This window comes from Schistocerca serialis, chromosome 10 (assembly GCF_023864345.2).
Source record: "Schistocerca serialis cubense isolate TAMUIC-IGC-003099 chromosome 10, iqSchSeri2.2, whole genome shotgun sequence".
Lineage (NCBI taxonomy): Eukaryota > Metazoa > Arthropoda > Insecta > Orthoptera > Acrididae > Schistocerca > Schistocerca serialis.
In genome coordinates, this window is record NC_064647.1 from 122,929,594 (window position 1) to 122,938,912 (window position 9,319).

Genomic DNA, 9,319 nt, shown 5'->3' on the forward strand with positions numbered 1-9,319 from the left:
ACGTGTTTGTGGCACTGAGAGCAGGTAACAGTTGACTTTCCCAGCTTGTTGTACTTGATCTTTTTAGATGCAGCTTCTTGGCAGCATAGGTGGCACCGTCCACGTGTTCCTGGTTCTGCTGTTGAGGGTGATGGTTCTACAGAGCAGCTGAGCTTCCGTTGTGTGATGCTTTCCATTGCCATTATTACTGGCTTCTGAAGTCCATACAAATTTTGTGCCCGTTTATCTACTTGAGATCTTATTAGTTCGAGACCTAAGTTAGTGATAAAAACTCTTCTGCGGTTTAGCAAATTCTTTTTCCAATTCGGAAAGTTGAGGAGGAAGAGTGAATATGCATTTATTGCTGCTATGTCAATGAGTGTGTAGAAGAGGGACAAAGGCCATCTTCTTGTTCCTCTCTTTGTGCTGTAGTGTCTTGCCATCTGGTCTATGGTGTCCACGCCTCCCTTTGTAGAATTATAAAAAAGATTTATGTTAGTCTTTTTTGAGTCTTCATTCAACACCCCTTCTGAGTGATAACTTGAAAGCATCAACAGCAGTCGTTTTGGCTTCTCGCGGACGAGCGTTGATGCAAGAGTAACTGGTGGCCTCTGTGTCTGAGGGTCAGTATAAGCAAAGATGGAAGAGTGTAAACTGCGGCCAGTTGTAGTCTTCAGCTCTTCAGGTATGTGTCGTCTGTTAGACTGTAGGGTGCCAACAAGTGTGAGGTGAAAATCATTCCATAGAGTCTCAGCAAGCTCCACTGAAGTATAGTACCGATCTGTGGTAACATTACGGCCTGATTTTTCAATAGGTTTTATTAGCCTCTTTACAATTTCCATCGGTCCATTTGAATGCTGTGTATTTCCTGACTTGCCTGTTTAGATGTCCATGCTGATCACATATCTAGTCTAAGAATCAGACAGCATTCGAATTAGAATGCCGTATTTTCCAGGTTTTTCTTTTAGAAACACCTTGAATGGACAGCGACCACGGAACAAAGACAACATCTCATCCACTGTTGTATGTAGACCACGAATGAAATACAATCGAAGTGAAGAATTGAAGCTTTCAAAAATTTCCCTCATTGGAGCAAACTTGTCAGTCTGGCGACGAATTTCTCTTGTGTTCTTATCATCAAACCTCAATATTTTAGTCAATTCGAAAAATCGGGTCCGACTCATTGATCCATAGTACACTTGTCGGCCCTGAAGCAAAGACCATAAATCTTGGACAGGTATCTTATTGTCATGATTTGAACCCATGATTAGCAAGAGTCCTATATAACAAAATAACTCATCTTCATCTGTGTGCTGAATACCTAGTCGAGAAGCCTCTTCATTTGAGTGTAGTTTTATTAGATTCATAATTTGAGGTGTAAAAAAGAGCTCTATAGCCTCTTTCGGAGACGCAATTCTTCCTTGTTGTCCTAGCCCCATTCTTTCTCGCACTATATTTTGTACAGAACGCCGATATTGTCGAGATGGCTTCGTAATATACTCTCGTCCACTTTTTGCAATGAATTTATCACATTCCGTATCATTATCATCTGGTGGATTGGCTTCAACCTCATCTTCATTCTCAGACGATGAATCAGTTCTAATTTCTCCCACATCATCATCCACTTCACTTTCCTCTAAATCTGATTCGTTCAAAACTTCTTCTAGCACTCTTTCAATGGAACTATCACGTAAACGATGTCTACTCATGTTGCTGGTTCAACAGCAGCAGAAACACTGAAAATAACAATGGTCCGCTTCATAATAATATGTCTGAAGGCAACAATGCCAAAATTCATGGTAAGAATTTGAAACGAGAGACTCAACCTCGTAAATCTTTCCTTGCTATTACCAACGGGTGGGCTTCTAAGGCCCACAGAGAATTAAATCAAGTAAATGAATTTTAATTACATTTTTATTCCGAAATTCTGTAATGACTCAATAGTACATTCAATAACGAACAATTACCTTTGCTTTCAAGTTCATATATCAAAGGGTGTGGAAACAACATAGAAAAACTGAGTCAGTGGGCCTACGAGGCCCCCCCGTTGGTAATGCTAGGGTTAAATACTTTTCACCCTGTATAATATGATCAGCTAATTCGTCATCTTTCTTCCACAGGGAGAGCGTTTTTATGTGTATGTGCACGATCTGTGTCAGTCCGTCGCTACTCAGCTTTTTATTGGAGAGGGTGGCTAACCCGTACAGTGAGCTGACGATCAACATGCTGTACACTGATAAGTGAAAGCATGAGCACTGCCCGCACGCCGTTGGATACCGTCAGGTGGCGTTGCGGGCGCGTGACACGGTAACAAAAGTATGTAAGAGGACCAGACACGGACCGCGGATCACCCTAGCGAAGAAATGGGCTGCAAAGGAGGAAATCCATCGAGATAAGCAGCTTCGACAAAGGGCAGATTATTATTGCGCAGAACCTGTGAACGAGTGTCTGGAAAACGGCGAAGCTGGTCGAATGTTCACGTGCTACTGTCGTGGGCAGACACGGAAAGAGGTGAGTGAGTGAAACTACCGCTAGGCGCTAACTGGTTGGACGTCCACGACTCTTTACAGAACGTGGGATTCGGAGGCCTGTCTGCTCTGTAAAGTGGGATAGATGGTGATCTGTGGCATCTCCGTCGAAAGAGCACTGTGCTGCTGCACGCACAAGTGTTTCGGAGCACACCGTTCGTCGTACATTGTTGAACATGGAGCTCCGCAGCAGACCACCCCTACGTGTTCACATGTAGCTGGTTCAAATGGTTCAAATGGCTCTAACCACTATGGGACTTAACAGCTGAGGTCATCAGTCCCCTACAGTTAGAACTACTTAAACCTAACTAACCTAAGGACAACACACACATCCATGCCCGAGGCAGGATTCGAACCTACGACCATAGCAGCTGCGTGGTCCCGGACTGAAGCGCCTAGAACCACTATGGGACTTAACAGCTGAGGTCATCAGTCCCCTACACTTAGAACTACTTAAACCTAACTAACCTAAGGACAACATACAGATCCATGCCCGAGGCAGGATTCGAACCTACGACCGTAGCAGCTGCGTGGTCCCGGACTGAAGCGCCTAGAACCGCTCGGCCACTGTGGCCGGCTGTTCACATGTGGACCCAACGACATCGTCAGTTACAACTGCAGTGGGCATGAGCCCAACGGAATTCGAGCGTCTGTCAATGGAAACGAGTCGGCTCTTCTAGTGAGTGACATTTTTGCTGCACTAGGTCGATGCTTCTCTCCACAAACGCCGTCATAGAGGTGATTGGCGGCTTGAAACACGCAGCGCCCTGAGGATGCATGCTGGTATCATGCTATGGGAGACATTCTCCAGCGCTTGCATGGGGCCTGTGGTAGTAATCGAAGACTCTATGACAGCTACTTGCACCCTTTCATGCTTGATGTCTTCACCGGTGGCGTCGTCACTTTTCACCAATACAACTATCGCTGTCTCGGAACCAGAACCGTGCTACAAGGGTTTGAGGAGCATGATAGTGAACTCACGTTGGTGACTCGGCGACCAGATTCGCCTGATGTAAATCATGTGGAACTTATCTGGTCGCTATTGGGCGCCATCGCCGTGTACGCAAATCAGCTTTATGATCAAGCCCCACCCCCCTTCCCCCCAGTTCACTTTGGCTCAAATTCCACCCACGTCCTGCCTTAACAACAAGTGTAGTACTATTTCAGCACGTTAAATGTCGTCCCCACATTTGGATGCAATTCAGCAGTTGTGTCTCCAATGAGTAACGAATTCTCTCAAATCCCTCGGATCATTTCGTAAATCTTGAGAAAGACCATACATTTCGCTGTTGTACCGGTTACTGTGAGTGTAAGTCAGTTATTATCGGCAATTTAGTTATATTTTTGTTTATTTTGGTAGTACTGTCGTTTTACGTTGATGACGCATGCTTTGTTTATTTGATGTTATATCTTTGCAATTTCAAGCTGCTAGGTTAGTTTCATTATCGCTGCCGTACTGTTAGTCGTGACTGCTTCGCCGTCTATTTCCACCAAAGAAGAGCAACGTTCAGTGATCCGTAAAATCCCAACAAGACAGGAAAACCGGATTCCTCCGGCATCGACAAGCAAGAAAACTAACTTCTAGTCAGCCAGACCATATTAAATTAAGGCAAGGAGGGGTTTGAAACTGTCTAAAAAAATTTGTTTCTAAGCTGCACCTGTTCATTAAGAACAAAACCATCTTTTAGAGACAGATGCTTGAAAATCTCTAATTCTTCGAGCAAGTCCAGTTTGTGACCCTTATTCGCTTCATGAAGCAATTTTACGTCATCCCAGCAATAGTCAGCAGGGGCAAGATCGGGACTTCATGGAGGATGATCCAGAACTTCAAATTTGGGTTTCTGGAGCGTTTCAGCAGTGTGGGCAGCAGTATGTGGACAGGCATTGTCGTGCAACAACACAACACCTTTTCACAGCAGTCCTCGGAGTTTTCTTCGAATTGCAGGGTTTAGCCTAGCAGTAAACATCTCACTGTAAAGTACACTGTTTATTGTTGTGCCCCTTTCCCCATAATGTTCCAGTACTGGACCTTGTGCGTCCCAAAAACCCATAAGCATCAGTTTTCCTGCGCACGGTCGGGTATTGAACTTCTTCTTGTATGGCGAGTTTGGATGTTTGCATTCCGTACTCTGCGGTTTACTCTCCGGCTCGTAATGATGGATCCATGTTCCGTCATCAGTAATGATTCTGTCTGAGAAGTTGTCCCCTTGGTTGCCATAGCGACCCAGATGTTTTTCGCACATGTCCAAGCGCATTCACTTATGCGACTGTGTGAGTTGTTTTGGGACCCATCTTACACAAACTTTATGAAACCCAAGTCTGTTGCAGATGATTTCGTAGGCAGAACCGTGACTAATTTGCAGACGATGTGCCACTTCGTCAATAGTTAATCGTCTGTTTTAGAGAATCATTTCATGTGAACGCTCAATGGTTTCCTCATTTGTGACAGTAAACGGCCTTCCGGCTCCTTCATCGTGTGTAACACATGTGCGACCATTTCGGAATGTTTCAATCCTTTCGTAGTCACTCCGTTGTGGCAAAACACTGTTCCCGTACTGTACCAAAAGTCTTCGATGAATTTCGGCCATGATACGCCTTCCGACCACAAAAAAAGGATCACTGAACGTTGCTCTTCTTTGGTGCAAATCAACAGCGGAGCACGCCAGCGATAACAAACTAACCTAGCTGCTTGAAAATAAACAAAGCATGCCTCATCAACATAAAGTACAGTACTACCAAAATAAACAAAAATATAACTAAATTGCGGATAATAACTGACTTACCCTAGTAGGTCGGGGAATCCAAAAGGCCACACATTTTGATATTTCCTAGAGATGATGTGATCGTCGCTGAAGGTTTCTCGAAACAAATCTTTCACCTGCAAGCATCGTGTGGTGTCGCCTCATAGTAGATGAAAATAGTGGTGTGGACACGGATGCGTTCTTGCAGTGCTGGAATCGCGTGTTGCACAAGAAGGTCGTTATAATGTGCACATGTCACTGTACAGCTAACAGGCTCTCGAGGTATCATCTCCTCAAAGAAAAACTGAACAAGAACGGAGGTACTTGTGAAAACAGAGCACACAGTCTGGGTGCATGGACGTTGCAGCACAACATGTGTCAGAGTAGGACCCCACATGCACATGCACATATCTGTGCTCATGGCACCGTGTAGAGTGAAACGTGCTTTGTCCATTTGAACAATAGTCCTCGGCCACATGTCATCCATTTCCATGCGTGCCAGAAAGTGCAATACATCTGACTATGTTTTATGTAATGAAGTGGGAATGAGTTTTTTTGTGGAAATAATTTTTACACGGGATGCCCTTATGGTGCGTTTATTTAAGGAACACCGTCAGACGTTTTTTCTTTTTTTTTTTTATTCAGGTACATGGATGTTGTACAGTTCTAATGCAGACAGAGTTACGAGCTATAATCCTTGTGAAGATATTCATCGATGGAGTAGGGGGAGTTGGCCAACAAGAAGTTCTTTAAGTCACTCCGAAACCGATCTTTGTCACTTACAAGACCTTTGAATGCTGTAGTAAGTTATTGAATATATGAGTACGCATGTGTTTGACTCCTTTTTGTACTAATGTTAAGCTTTTATAGTCCTTATACTCACTGCTTTTGGTTCTGCTACTATAATCATGTTTTGCACTATTTTGTGCAAAAAGAGACATGTTGGAAATGACAAAAGGACATCAATGAGTATATGTCCTAAGAAGTAGTAGTTAGAATACCAAGTTTCTTAAAGAGGTCTCTGCATGATGATCTACGACTGACACCAGATACGATTCTGAATTTTGAAAATGTTCACTGTGTGAGAGGAGTTTCCCCAAAAGATGATTCCATAACTCGTTAGTGAATGGAAGTAGGCCGAAAAAACTAACCTCTTCGTTTTTAAATCACCTATTTCTGCTATCATGCGTACTGCAAATGTAGCTGAACTAAGGCGTTTCAGTACGTCTAGAGTGTGAGTTTTCCAATTTAGGTTGTGGTCAATTTGTATCCCTAAAAATTAGACCTGCCTACAGCTTTAATTTCAGTGTTTGAATACATTATACTTATAGGGTCAGGTATTCTTTGTGAGGTACTAAACTCTGTGTACTGGCTATTGTCAAAATTAAGTGACAGTCCATTTGCTGTGAACCACTCATTGATACTTACAAATATTTCATTAGCTGATTGCTCAGTGAGATCACGGGTACTGTTTTTTATACCAATACTTGTAAAATGAACTTGTTCTCACTGATTTTAAGCTGATTATTAACTGTACAAGAAGAGGGTCCACTGCTTGTCTAGATCGGAAGGCTTCCCATAAACGACTGCCAACTATGGCACATAGTCTGTATAGTTCGTATAAGATCGTACATCTTCGGTTATGCAAGAATTATTCATTCATCTCTCAATATCAACGTTTCCTGGCATTATAAAATTACTGAAAGATAGTATTTATGAGTCGTAGACTCCTCCTAATGTCTGTGTGGCAAAAAGGCAATTGTTGTTAGCAAATATTTATTAATAACAATTACTTAATTCGCGCCAGAATAAATGTATTTTCCCTATGTATCTCTTTGCTGACGTAAAGAGCAATTTCTGCATCAGCACCGCATCCCAGTGGCTCTGAAAGAGCTAGCAAGTGTGACTTAATGGCACTGTGTGCAAAATATGAACCATGTCTACATCTACATCTACATACATACTCCGCAATCCACCATACGGCGCGTGGCGGAGGGTACCTCGTACCACAACTAGCATCCTCTCTCCTTGTTCCACTCCCAAACAGAACGAGGGAAAAAATGACTGCCTATATGCCTCTGTACGAGCCCTAATCTCTCTTATCTTTGTGGTCTTTCCGCGAAATATAAGTTGGCGGCAGTAAAATTGTACTGCAGTCAGCCTCAAATGCTGGTTCTCTAAATTTCCTCAGTAGCGATCCACGAAAAGAACGCCTCCTTTCCTACAGAGACTCCCACCCGAGTTCCTGAAGCATTTCCGTAACACTCGCGTGATGATCAAACCTACCAGTAACAAATATAGCAGCCCGCCTCTGAATTGCTTCTATGTCCTCCCTCAATCCGACCTGATAGGGATCCCAAACGCTCGAGCAGTACTCAAGAATAAGTCGTATTAGTGTTTTATAAGCGGTCTCCTTTCCAGATGAACCACATCTTCCCAAAATTCTACTAATGAACCGAAGACGACTATCCGCCTTCCCCACAACTGCCATTACATGCTTGTCCCACTTCATATCGCTCTGCAATGTTACGCCCAAATATTTAATCGACGTGACTGTGTCAAGCGCTACACTACTAATGGAATATTCAAACATTACGGGATTCTTTTTCCTATTCATCTACATTAATTTACATTTATATATATTTAGAGTTAGCTGCCATTCTTTACACCAATCACAAATCCTGTCCAAGTCATCTTGTATCGTCCTACAGTCACTCAACGACGACACCTTCCCGTACACCACAGCATCATCAGCAAACAGCCGCACATTGCTATCCACCCTATCCAAAAGATCATTTATGTAGATAGAAAACAACAGCGAACCTACCACACTTCCCTGGGGCACTCCAGATGATACCCCCACCTCCGATGAACACTCACCATAGAAGACAACGTACTGGGTCCTATTACTTACTATGTGCTGTGTGATCGGCTATAGCTACAGCAAATGAAAGAACTGCCGTGGGAACGGGCTGCCTCCCTTTCCCTGATTTTGGTTTTCCGTGATTTCCCTAAATCGCTCCAGGAAAATGCCGGGATGGTTCCTTTGAAAGGGCACAGCCGACTTCCTTCCCCGTCCTTCCCTAATCTTCCTGGTCTCCTCCCCCAAACAACCAAACCCTCTCCGAGATATCGAGAGCAGTTTCGTAGTATCCCATTTACTGACATGGGTTTGCAGTTGTTTCTCTCAGCGGCAGTCCGGCAATGCAGTACTGTTGTTGCTGCCGTTCTGATAAAACAACTTCATCACAGTGCACGGTCTTTCTACGCAATAGCCATTTCATTTTGTACCGAAAACTTCAACCTCGTTTAGCCTGTACACCAACAGTCAGTTCACAAAAGAAATCAACATGCGTCGCGAAGCGACGAACAGCTCACTGGCGTCAAAACAGGAAACATTTCACATTCTGACTGCTTACAGTGGCATATTTCCACCTGGTGGCAAAATGTTGGACTACTATTTTTTTTTCAGCACATTCCGTGAGCACACCGATTAATGAACATACCTAAAATGTTTCAGCGTCCTGCGATGTATACGGTCCATACTGTTGCACTCGGTACACGATGAGTTTAATTACAACAGACCTGGTAATTCTTCAGCCGTATCAGACTATTCATGATGATGATGATGATGATTATTATTATTATTATTATTATTATTATGTTTGGTTTTTGGGGTGCTCAGCTGCGCGGTCATCAGCGTCCGTACAAATTCCCAACCTTTGGTCATTCCAATTTCGCCACTTCCATGGATGATCAGACTTTTCAGATATTAAAATCCAGAGGATTGTACGAGGGCAGTTCAATAAGTAATGCAACACATTTTTTTCTGAAACAGGGGTTGTTTTATTCAGCATTGAAATACACCAGGTTATTCCCCAATCTTTTAGCTACACAACACTATTTTTCAACGTAATCTCCATTCAATGCTACGGCCTTACGCCACCTTGAAATGAGGGCCTGTATGCCTGCACGGTGCCATTCCACTGGTCGATGTCGGAGCCAACGTCGTACTGCATCAATAACTTCTTCATCATCCGCGTAGTGCCTCCCACGGATTGCGTCTTTCAT